Source organism: Gigantopelta aegis, chromosome 9 (genome assembly GCF_016097555.1).
Source record: "Gigantopelta aegis isolate Gae_Host chromosome 9, Gae_host_genome, whole genome shotgun sequence".
Lineage (NCBI taxonomy): Eukaryota > Metazoa > Mollusca > Gastropoda > Neomphalida > Peltospiridae > Gigantopelta > Gigantopelta aegis.
The window spans coordinates 34,537,448-34,550,021 of NC_054707.1; the positions used below are offsets into that span (position 1 = coordinate 34,537,448).

The window sequence follows — 12,574 nt, forward strand, 5'->3', positions numbered from 1 at the left end:
CTTTTACATTTTATAGTAGTGTCGTATATTTCCGATTTGACAGAAATGGCCAGATTAAATCTCCTGAAAATTAAAAATATTTACGGGCCATGTTTGTGCTCTTTTTGGCGAGATATGGATGCTTTTGTACATTTATTTCACATGGAAGGTTGTGTGCGGGTTTTTTTGTCATTTGTTTTTTTGGTCGTTTGGGGGGTGGGGGTGGGTGTTTTTTTGTTCTTGTTTTTGTTTTTTACTTGAAATAAATAACATTGTCCTAAAGTCACATCCTGGGTCATTCAGGAACAAATTTTGGTTTCGAATTCTGTCCCCGTCATCGTAATCGTCGACATCCCAGGAATAATCGGAAATTACATTTGTCCACTCATTAACCGAATTGGCTCCACTTAAATTTAGATTGTTCAGCTCACTGATAGTTCTTGCAAGAGCGTCTTTTTTACTCACTTAAGAATCATCAGAAAGTAAAATAACTGATTGGAATGTTACATAAATTCACATTTAAAAATTGAACTGCAAACAAAAACATAGGTGCAGCCATCTTTTTTTTCTTCTTCTTTTGTGTTTTCCTTTGATGAAAGACTAAGCTTGAATGCTGCAATGACCAATCAAAGGTCGTATATCAATTAGCTAAGATGTCTGCCTAGTAACAAACTGGTTTATGTATGGTCCTTTTTTTATTCCTGTTGGCTTACAGCTAAGTCATACCAATATGTCAATAAAAGAATGGTGTTGAGGAATTATTTTGGCGCCATGTGATACCAAATATGAAGCTATTCATGGCTACCACGATTCAAAGTGGTGAAAATGAACAAAGAACAGCTGTCACGTACTAGCAACTATGAAGAACAACATAATTCAGGATATAAACAATAATTTTAATTTACAATAATCTCATAAATATTCATAAATATAACACACCATACCCTTTCATACCACCCATCGATTTCATATTTAACACAATCATTCATTCCCGCATCCCATTCACACCAAATTCACAACAATAGTTTACAATATTATGTCGTCACATAATATTGCATAATAGTCCACCAACAAACTATCAATGAATCACACAAAATGCAAAGTCATGTTATTACACAAGTAACCAGTTCTCCGTCCACGGAGCACCTAGTATCTACTTAGATACACCAAACACCGAATTCACCACCTCTCAGCTCTCCATCCAGTTTTCCATTGCATCATCTCTTACGAACTAAGAGACCCCTCAACATCACGAAAGACAGCCCTGACCCCGTGACGCACCTCTTGTTATAACTTCCACCACACCTGGGGCACATCTCACGTAGCATAAAAACTACAACAAAAGATTATTGAAATCACCACATTGTACCACATCCATATTTAACCACATACCCGGTACTAGTTCACATACATACATACATGTATTACACGCTCATAAACTAGTTCAGTTATTAATACATTCAATTAATAATCCATTCCTTTCTTCGTTTACACAAACTCATAATATGCATACAATGTTTAAATACATAAAGATCCACAAACCAACATTTATCTCATACCACATATTTTACAAGCTTTAACATTTAAGCTTAATGTAAAACATATACACATGATTCTACTCACGCTCTTATACCAGCTTTTAATGTACACCCACATATCTCGTTCCAATATATTTTTCCAAACGTCTCTACCAAAGAATGTGTTACCAGTGACCAGTACACTACACCACACTGCTTTTATTCACCAAAACTACTCACACCCAAGCTCCCAAAGCATGCACCACACAGTATTTCATACCCACACTCTACAGTCATTCTCAACAACCACAAGCCAAGCTACAGCTCTATTGTTCTATTGCATTAATAGTAACGCACAAGGCTGTCAATAATTATACACCAAGCTATTTCTGACTTCTAATGCTACATTGCCTCAGCTACATAAAACATACTGACAAAGTGAACAGTGACGATGTAGCTCAATACAAAAAAAAATAAATAATAATTTACAAAATACATTTGACTTGTGACAACAGCCTAATTCGGACCATTGTTTCAACTCTGAATAATAACCCCAACTAAAAATTGTAATAAAAAGTATTTAGACATTATTAAATTAAATGAGGGTAGTTTGAAATGATAACTTAAACATGTAGCTACTGTTTTCTGTCAAAATCGCAATTTTCACCAGGTAGTGTATTTTTTCACTACCGTAATTGCCTCATTACGCAAAATCGGCAAATGCGACATGCGACTGATTTCGCCAGAGTGGGTCACATTCCCTGAATTGTCCAACCTTCTACGATTGCACCATAGAGCTTCCTGCTTTAGGGTCAACCCAGTGAGATGGTATCTCGGGAAAACTGTGTTGGTGTCACTTTGGTATTGTAGTTTTCTCTCAGTTAGGAGCTGAATGTGAAGGCCCCTGTTGTAAGGGACTGAACCGGTTGTTTGTTTCCATAAGAGCTGCATATTTTCTTTTCAGGTGAGTTTATTGCAGCTGTATCCTCCGTAAGTTGCAGGCAGCATCCACCAGTTTTAGTTGTGCTCAAACTTGTTGCCATATCTGGATTGTCCCGGGGTAAGGGGGGTAGTTTTCTTTCCAACATCGGACATCTGTCCTTAAGTGTTGTCACTTGTGATCTCAGGACACCATTTTTATTTTTGAAAGATTCTAATTCATTGTCAACATCTGTTGCAAAAGTAGAGCAATCGTAATTATAGCTTTTGTGTTGGTTCGTGGCTTGTTGTTTATAGTCCAGCATATCAGATTCTAGCTTTACCAATTCTTTGTCAAGTTCTTCTTTTGGAATATGTAGGTAAGATTTTGGAAATTAAGATTTTTTTTTTTTAAGGCAATATTTCAATGAGTTGTTGGTTACAAATTTCAGGTCAGTTACAATGTTGAGGAAATTATATTCCAGTTCCTTAGAGTCATTGAAACTGCCCGGAGTTTGTACAAGTAGTTGGTTAATGCTGCATTGGTTACAAAATCATATTGTTCTTCATCAACACGATTTTGGCACTTGTTGTCGAAAGCAGTGTTTTAGTTTTTTGCTTCATGCAACATGTCGGACATCTGACAAGTGGTTGGGTTTGAGGTGTTTCAGGAGATGTTTTGCAGAACGCACAAGTGGTTGTCTTTTTGACAATTGCCGATGTGATCATGGAAACTAAACTTCAGCAAATAATCCCAAATGCAATCTTATAACCAGTGAAAGCAGAGAATACATGTACCAAATGCAGAATATAAATATTACTGCAATGACCGTGCATTCACAGCAAGTAGATACTACAGGATAAATGTTGAGTGATATTGATACACTAGTAGGTGTGAGAATGTGGGGATTTGAAGGATTATATTTATGACATGTGGTTAAATCCCAGTCAAACTGTCCACCACTTGTAGCACTAAAAACACAACCAGTAAGACACTTTTTGAACTGAAAAGGCCTTTTTTAAATCTGACAACCATATATGGAATTTCGTCAGATGGCATTCAATCCAGATTATATCTAACCTATAATAAACCTAACAAGTGACCATTGTTGGTGGGGAAAAAACTGCCACCTTGCCAACCAAACTGCTGCCAGCCGGGAGCAGTTGCAGCTGGCAACCCCCACCCACAGCAGTTAGACTGGGTTAGGACTTAATAATTCTGCACTATTTGAGTAATAATAAACACACAAGCAACATTTTTACCCAACAATATATGTTATTAGTAAATATTCTATGTACATTTTAATAAAGTTCTTGCTATGTTTGAACCAGCAATTGGTTCTGTGGCACAAGCCATACATTTGAAAGGCATAATACTTCGTGTTGATTGTGGCCGTTTTGACCAATGCCAGACTGCAATCTGTTCTGTGACGTGGTTGTGTGTTGCCCCATGTCATGGCTTCTAGGAACAGCTCGTCATTTCGCTGGTCAAATGGGAGCAAGTGTGAAGAAGCCTGCCTCCATTTTTAAAAAATTTGTATTGTACAGAATTGCAACATATATAATTGCCTACTTTTTTTGCAATTTGCTGCACTAAGTTGGCATATTTCATTAGAGAAACGGCCAACTCCAGTTTAGCTTTCACTGCCACCGTGATGTAGATTTAGAGTGCAGTATTCCAAAGGTCCATAGAACGAATTTGTATTGGCTTGGCCTTTGGAATTAAAGAAAATGTATTAGCTTCGAATGATATGTTGAATTGATCACTGGGCCTATTATGCAACAGCAAACCAAATTCGACAAACTGATCCGCCCAGATTTTCTGTTTTTGGCTTGTGTCTACATTAATATCAAAGGGGCATGAAATCTATTATTCTATCTGACCCAGCACTGAAGTACCTGATAAGAGCTGATCTACAGCTTCCTGCCTGACGGATCCAGCAGGTTCTTGTTGCGGATGCAGATGAAACTGTAGCTGAACTGGTTGCAGTTTCAGTGCTTGTCCTCCGCCCTCTTGGCTTAATGACTGAAAGCCTCTCAGCAGCGACTCTCCGTGTTCTTGCCATTTTTCTCCCAAAAAAAAAGAGAAAGAAATTGAACTAATATTATTGATAGTTTAAAGGTCCAGGCTTATGGCACATTATTAATACACAGTATATAAAACAAATACATAAACATTATGTACAGTATTAAAAAAAAACAAAAAAACTACCATCCCAGCTATTAATAAAGTGACTTTTTGTAAAACACTTGGGGGGAAAAACCCACTGCTCAGTAGATTTGACCTGCATCATACCTGTGACGTAGCATCCAGCTGTCTGTTAGTAGGTCAACATGCCGACGGCAGAGAATGATTTTTTGAAAAACAGCTAATTCTTAATGGACGCTAGTTTGGACATTTTGGTCTTATCACATTTGTACATCTACTCTAATGGTACCTCGATTGGTGAGGAAGTGGTATATAAGCACGTTAACCTAGTTACCTACCTACCTGTGAGAAGCAGGACACAAGTTCAGTCCGGACTTTTGAAAGTGGGATATTAACATTTGACTGTAATAAAAATATCTGTACAGATCAGAACGCATTTAAAACAACAAGTGGGGCGGGACGTAGCCCAGTGGTAACACACTTGCTTGATGCGCGGTCAGTCGGGGATCAATCCCTGTTAGTGGGCCCATTGGGCTATTTCTCGTCGCAGCCAGTGCACCACGACTGGTATATCAAAGGCTGTGCTATGTGCTATCCTGTCTGTGGGATGGTGCATATAAAAGTCTTAGATCCCTTGCTACTAATGGATAATTGTAGCGGGTTTTCTTTCTATGACTGTGTCAAAATGACCATATGTTAGACATCCAATAGCCGATGATAATAAATCAATTTGCTCTAGTGGTGTTGTTAAACAAAGCAAGCTTTAAAATAACAAGCAGAATAAATAACATTATGTTATTGATTAATATCACATAAAATAGGGATCTGAATTTATTGTTTTAGACAGATAGGTATGATGCAATGCAGGTATGAACACGTACAAATAATAATATGATTTATCTTTCTACCTATTCCCATTACTACAGGTGTTGTTCATTGTTTATTAAGCTTTCAAAGAGGCGCACTTATTTCATAACACTTTCTGTGGTGTTCTAATTACTGGGGAACTGCCATCATTGTTTAAAAGGTGACCACTGCAGGGGATTAAAAATCCCATCACCCGACGCCCGTGCCAAGTGGAATTTTCATGTCGGGCAAGTAATTATGTTAACTGCATATGCCTGATGACAAGTGACTAATGTAATAGCTTAAACTTATTTTCAATTTGTTACAAATCTCGATAAATCCTTTGGAAATGGTTCCAATCCTTCGAGCATTTACATAGCTCTGAGAACTAACCTAACCCTAAATGCTGGAACGATCGGAACTCTTGCCAATGCGATAACACACCAAAACGGAAAACAGTGTGTTGAAAAGTTCGATAACAACTTAAAGTTATTCCCATTTAACTATCGACCGAGATCGGTAATTTCCGCAAACATGGTATATACGGTAGAATACAGTTTAAAATTGTCACTTTAACATTAATGCGGTTCCGGAATCTGCTCTTTGCAAATGAACGGGACATAAAGCAAGTGAAGCGGCCCGTGCGACTCCTAGACCAAGGCCAAAAAGGGCATTTTCGCGAGGCGTCAGGGTGGACACTGCCCAATTTCTATGGGCTCCGTTTCGATTTTTAGGGGTCGCCCGAACCCCGCAGGCTTGAAAACCTGACTCCCAAATCAATTTTCCAAGCGCGATTTTAGGTCGTGGCAATCCTGTAGACATCATGCTAGGACTTGCTGTTGCTGCTGTATGGGCTGCTGTAGCTGCGGTGTGGGCTGCTCTTGTGACTGCCTGTAGAAGTGCAAATGTATTTTATTTCAATTTCAATGTTTTAGAAGTTATTTCTAAAATGATTACCAAGTTCAATTCAGACATAAAAAAAACATTATTAACTCTGTAACTAATCCTACAGACTTTGCCATTTGACTTACGCTGCCTTTTCACTGGTGCCATTTTAGCCATGTGACTGTCACTGTCAACAGTTGGAAAAAAATTTTAATCCCTTTTTTTTTCTTCTTCTTTTTTTAAAATATTTATTTTCCCCAGTCCATTCTGACCATGTCAAGGTTGGGGAGCCTTGAATTCATGGCCTTACATCAAAGTAATATAATTTATATACAAGTACATATATCTAATTTGTTGTATAATAATGTTATATAGTCATATATAACAATTTGATACATAAATGCATTTGTAATGTTTCTGTATAAATTAAAGTTTGGTTAAAAAACAAAACAAATTGCTATGACGCATATAATGGAAAGGACTGGGAAATATAGGAGAAGATATAAATGGTTAAAACACATAATAATAAATTGATAAATAAATAAATAAGCAAACAAACAAAACAAAACAAAACAAATAAATAAACAAAACAAATAAATAAATAAATAACTACATTGGGGGGGGGAATCTATACTAGCGCGAAACGAAAAAGACCTGGAATTCGAAACAAGCTATTGTTTAGAAATATGTTTCAGTCAAAGAGATTAAGCCATGGTGTCCATTGTTGATTAAAAATTTCGTAATTGCAATTCTTATATAAAATAAATCTTTCTATTTCAAACTTTTTTCGAAAAATGTTTTTAATTCCATTGATATTTAATATTTGTTTCTGTACTTTCATACAGTAGATATAATATTTAATGTTGATAATCAACCAATTTACAAAGTTACTATTTTCGTTATTGATCATACCAAACATAACAATATCTTGATTAAAAATAATGTCAATTCCTGTTTCAGTCAATATCCATTCTCGTATTGATTCCCAAATGTGGTTAACCTTGTTACAGTCAAAGAAAAGATGTTGTAACATTTCACATGAAGCTTTGCAGAAGTCGCAAGCATTAGAATCCACGTAATGTATCATATACAAAAATGTATTAGTAGTTAAGATTCTGTGTACTATTCTATACTGAAACCATGATAATGTTGTGTCTTTTACACATCGAAAAGGAATAACATAATACTTTTCCCATTTCTTTGTATCATACATGATACTTGATTTGCATTAACATCTGCTATTCACATGTGCTACATTTGTGGCAAAAAAAGTCAACCATGTATAAAAAGAAATTCCCAGCCATGCGGCTAGAATCACAAGGGAAAATCCATGAAATTATGTGACGTGGAAGGATCCACATCAGTGGAAATGTGTCAGTCTCGCAGGCAGACCCATTGAGCAGCTAGGCACGTGGCTAGAACCACATTATTTTTGCATTTACCATAGTTTGACACCCAATAGTTGATGTATTTTTCATGCTTGGATGTCTTTAAACATTCTATTCTATTATAGAACCGCACTAATGGAAAGGCAGCCGTAATCAACCTAAGGTTCAGTGAACACACTGGGAACACACTATTTGTCCAAGGCAGATGTTAATAAATAATGATAAAGAAGTTGATGTAGTGGTCTTAATACTTTCCCACTGTCCAGTTAAGTTGGGTTTGGATTCAGTAATGGGATGAAAATTCCATGCCCAACGGCCTTTAGTAACAGCTATTTAAGTAAACTGCCATTTTCTTATATCACTGCCAATTTCATGCTGATTGATTGATGCAGCAGTTTTGTTGTTGGTATCTACTTCAATACATATTTTCGTATTGGATGAGTCATGATGTTAAGGAGACTGTCCTGAGTTTGCTACCATTGTTAAAAAATTTCTGACATTAGATTTATCAGAAACACATTGATTACGCAGACACTAATATTCCAAATAACAAAATGCATTTAATTTTAATGATGTTGCTAATGGAAAAATGTAGCCGTTTTCATTTCTTAGACTATATTTATAAATTGTTTGATATCCAGTAGCCGATGAGTAATAAATCAATGTGCTCTAGAGGTGTCGTTAATCAAAACAAACTTTAACATTTTAATTTTAATGTGTAATTTTATTTATTAAAAAAATAACTTGTCAGAATATGTTGCAATGACAGCAAATTATACGACAGTTTCTTTCAATGCTCTTGATGTCAATAATTTTTTTTTTTTAAATTCAGACCATTATATTCAACCATGGGCTGAGGTGTGTATAAAGTCTGAAAACATTATCTGAAAAAATGCCAAACCTGTAGCTATTTTCCAACAAAATATAAATTATAACACAATATTTGTTTGCCAAATTGAAATAAAATTCGCCAATTCTTGTCAAAATTCGCAGTTGGCGAATGGCAGAGTTAGCCCTGGCTAGTCAGCAAAAGTTCAACAGTTTGAATGAATAGCCATGGTAAATGGACAATTTTGTTGGTATTTATTGGTGTTTTTTAAAAGTATTTTTAATATTGAATTTCCTCAAGGTTGTCATTCTTGTTTTAGTTTAGTATAAAGTTTACAAATGTATTGTTATTGAAAGGTTACAGGGTGATATATATTTGGATAATTATGTTTTGAAAAATAGATTGTATTTATTATATAAAGATTTTGGAAATGTTCTTGACAATTAAAAGTGACAGGTATATTATGTTGTGTTCTGTTTGTTGAATGTTGCACGTGTATTTCTCGTTAATAATGGACAATATAATAATTATGTATGTGTGCACTTTTCAGCAAGTTATTACTTACTGAATCAATTAATATTCTTGTGCATATATACTAGAATTTTGTGTGAATTTTATTCTAAATTGTAGAAAGAAGAGAATATTTCTTTAATGACACCTCAGCACATTTTAAAACTATGACTGTTGGTGTCTTATGATTGAGGACACGAGACTGAGAAGAATAGAAGAAACTTTGTGCTGCAGCATACATTTAGGCTACATCTACCAATAATGCAGTATGGGAGCTTAACTATAGACAGGACAGTACATACCACATCCTTTGGTTTACCTTTTATGGTGTACTGGTTGGGACGGGAAAATCCTGAATGCATAGAGAGCATTTGATCCTGTGACCTTATTGCAGGTCTGGTTTGATGGGCTTGTTTAGAAGGAAGGAAATGTTTTATTTAATGACGCACTCAACACATTTTATTTACGGTTATATGGCGTCAGACATGGTTGAGGACCACATATATTGAGAGAGGAAACCTGCTCACTTCATGGGCTACTCTTTTCAATTAGCAGCAAGGGATCTTTTATATGCACCATTCCACAGACAGGATAGTACATACCATGGCCTTTGTTTCACGAGTTGTGCAACACTGGCTAGAACGAGAAATAGCCCAATGGGTCCACCGATGGGGATCGATCCTAGACTGATCGTGTATCGAACGAGCGCTTTACCACTGGCTTATGTCGTGCCTCATATACATTATGGCTTTTCTGACATGGAGAAAAGCAACAATTGCATGCACTTTATTCAATGTGGAATTCTGGTGTCAAATTTGGTAGTCGCAACTACATGCACTCATAATTAATCCATGCCTGTGACGTCACACTATTGTTCTAGGTGTAGATTATTTTTCCAAAATCAACACCTGTGAAACAATGGAATTTGAACTTTTTATGCTTCAGGTCACGGATTCGAACCCACTACTGACAGAACTTATTCTTTGTAAACATGTACAACGCTTTTTAGCCCACGAGGCCAAACATCTGCATCATAAACCTGATACTAGTGATAGTAACGTATTCTGGTGGAACACATTGTGAAGATTGTCAGAAACGAAATCGAAAATCACAGGTTACACGTTTAGCACATGTATCACATGTATCACGTTTAATGCCAGCTGTCCACTGCTGAGGATTTCGTAACCGAATCGTTCAGGTTAGGTGTGAAAGATATTCTTTGCCGTTTCATTTAAAAAGGTGAAATAGCAGTTAATTTAGCAGTCACGTAATTTGTTTAAATGAATAATGGATTAAGTTGGAGAATGCTCCCGAAACTGAATATTCCTGAAAAATAATTAACTGGGCCCTACGATTCTTGAATTATTTTTCACGAATCTACACCCACTCGTACAATCTCCATTACGTAACTTTTGGCACCCATTATGAGCACGTCTGCAAAAACAAATGATTAAATCACACATTTCAGTCCAGACTGGAAGGAAGTAATGAAACATATTTTACGACGCACTCGACACATTTTTATTTACGGTTCTATGGTTAAGGACCAGACAGATACTGAGAGAAGAAACCCGCTGTCGCCTCTTCATGGGATACTCTTTTTCGATTAACAGCAAGGGATCTTTTATATGCATTATCCCACAGATAGGATAGTATATACCACAGCCTTTGTTAGACCAGTTGTGGCTGAAACGAGAAATAGCCCAGTGGACCCACCGATGGTAATCGATCCTAGATCGATCGCGCATCAGGCGAGCGCTGTACCACTGAGCTACGTTACCCCCCCCCCCCCCCCCCCCCCCCAGTCCAGACTGAAGAAGTGGCATAGCCGGTGAGGAAGGGGTGGGTGTCTTTTTATATTTACCCAATAACACCACTCACAAACAGTGTGGATGCCCCATCTCCACCTGTAATGTAAAATGATGGTCACTCAATGGACTGAAGGCTTTAATGAATGGAAATAAATATTTTAAACTTGAGTTATTTGCATTTTAATACGAGATTACTGCGACAATTGGCCATATATACTACGCCTACCAATGAAACAGCAAGGGATATGTTATATGGACGTGTTCCCATACCAGTCATTGGACACTGATTGAGACAGAAAAAAAAAAAAAACCCACCACGATACATTGCACTTCAGGCAAAGGCATAACCACTAAGCTAAACACCTCCCCCCCCCCAAAAAAAAAAAAAAAAAACCCCAAAAACCCAACACAATGAAAGAAAAACAGAAATGTTATTTGACGATACAGTCACTATATTTATAATTACAGTTACATATGGTTAAGTGTCGAACAAGAATCCCAACATTATATTCCTTATCAACAACATGCTGTTTACTATGCACCTGTCCCCACATAATAATATTACAGTCAAAGAACGTTAGCTGAACTGAGAAAACCCGACTGGCTAGTTGTTATATAGCACATAGATAATGAGAGGAAGCCTGCTTGTGCCACATCAAGAGCTGTTATTATTATTTTATTATTATTAACAGCCCACAAGCAGGATAGTACATGCCATGGAGGTGGGGTTTTTTGTTTTTTTTACACCTGTTGTGGGGCAATTGCATGGCACAAAAAATTACCAATGGGCAGACCGATGGGATCTACCCGAGATTGATCAACATTCAGTCATAAGCAGGGGCGTAGCGTAATCTGGACCTGGGGGGGGGGGGGGGGGGGTCGAATATGAACCAAGTGGACCCTTGTTCTATTTAGTTTTTGCACCATTAGAAACTCCATATGTATAAACCTGTATGTTTTAGTTCTGAAAGTGGATCATTTGCTTCAGCGGGGGGGGGGGGGGGGGGGGGGGGGGGGGGGGGGGGTCATCCAACCCCCCCCCCCAGCCTACGCCCCTAATAAGAGCAAAGTTTCTTCATATTTGCTAGAAATTATGGGTATTTATTTACAGTCTTATTTGATTCAAAAGGAAACGGATGAATTGACATGCAACTCTCACAATGAATAATAACAAAACGCGTATATAGAGAATAATACATTAGTGGCCGTTAGATACGATTTATCTCACGAGTTGTTTTAAAATGTATTTAATGAGAAAAAGCGAGTTTGATACGTTTTTAAACAACGAGTTGTGAGATCTAACGGACACAAATGTATTATTATATTTCTTATATATCTTCAAAAACCAGGTTTTAAGCAAATTTTTACATCTTTTTCGACTAAAAGGTATTTAACAGCCGTTACACTTGTAGCTGACTTACGCGTCACAGACACATGAATGTCAGGTTAACTATACGTCACAATCTAATCGATTTCCTTCGAGTAGTTTTTCATTGGATGTATGGCATTGGTGACCTGGTCATCACCTAGGAGCAGTCAGTCGTATGTCTTGAAATTGTTAACACAGGAACGTGTGTAAACAACCATGTGTAACCAAAAATAACGCCTGGTGTTCTCACCAACCGGTGTGAAAGAAAAACAAACACATTAGTTAAAGGAAGGGCCAATTAAGGCATTTGGCCTGGTATGCATATTCAACGATATATAATGCACATTATTGCTTAATATCAACAAGTATAATC

The 12,574-nt window shown here is 36.9% G+C and overlaps 1 long non-coding RNA gene across 1 annotated transcript; it reads right to left on the minus strand.

The window, feature by feature from the left end:
• Nucleotides 1-206: 206 nt before the first annotated feature.
• LOC121382162 lies at nt 207-4,920 on the minus strand. Its single transcript, XR_005959128.1, has 2 exons — nt 1,603-4,920; nt 207-1,312 (listed from the first exon to the last, which is right to left on the minus strand). It is a non-coding gene; the product is annotated as an uncharacterized LOC121382162 (long non-coding RNA).
• Nucleotides 4,921-12,574: the final 7,654 nt, after the last annotated feature.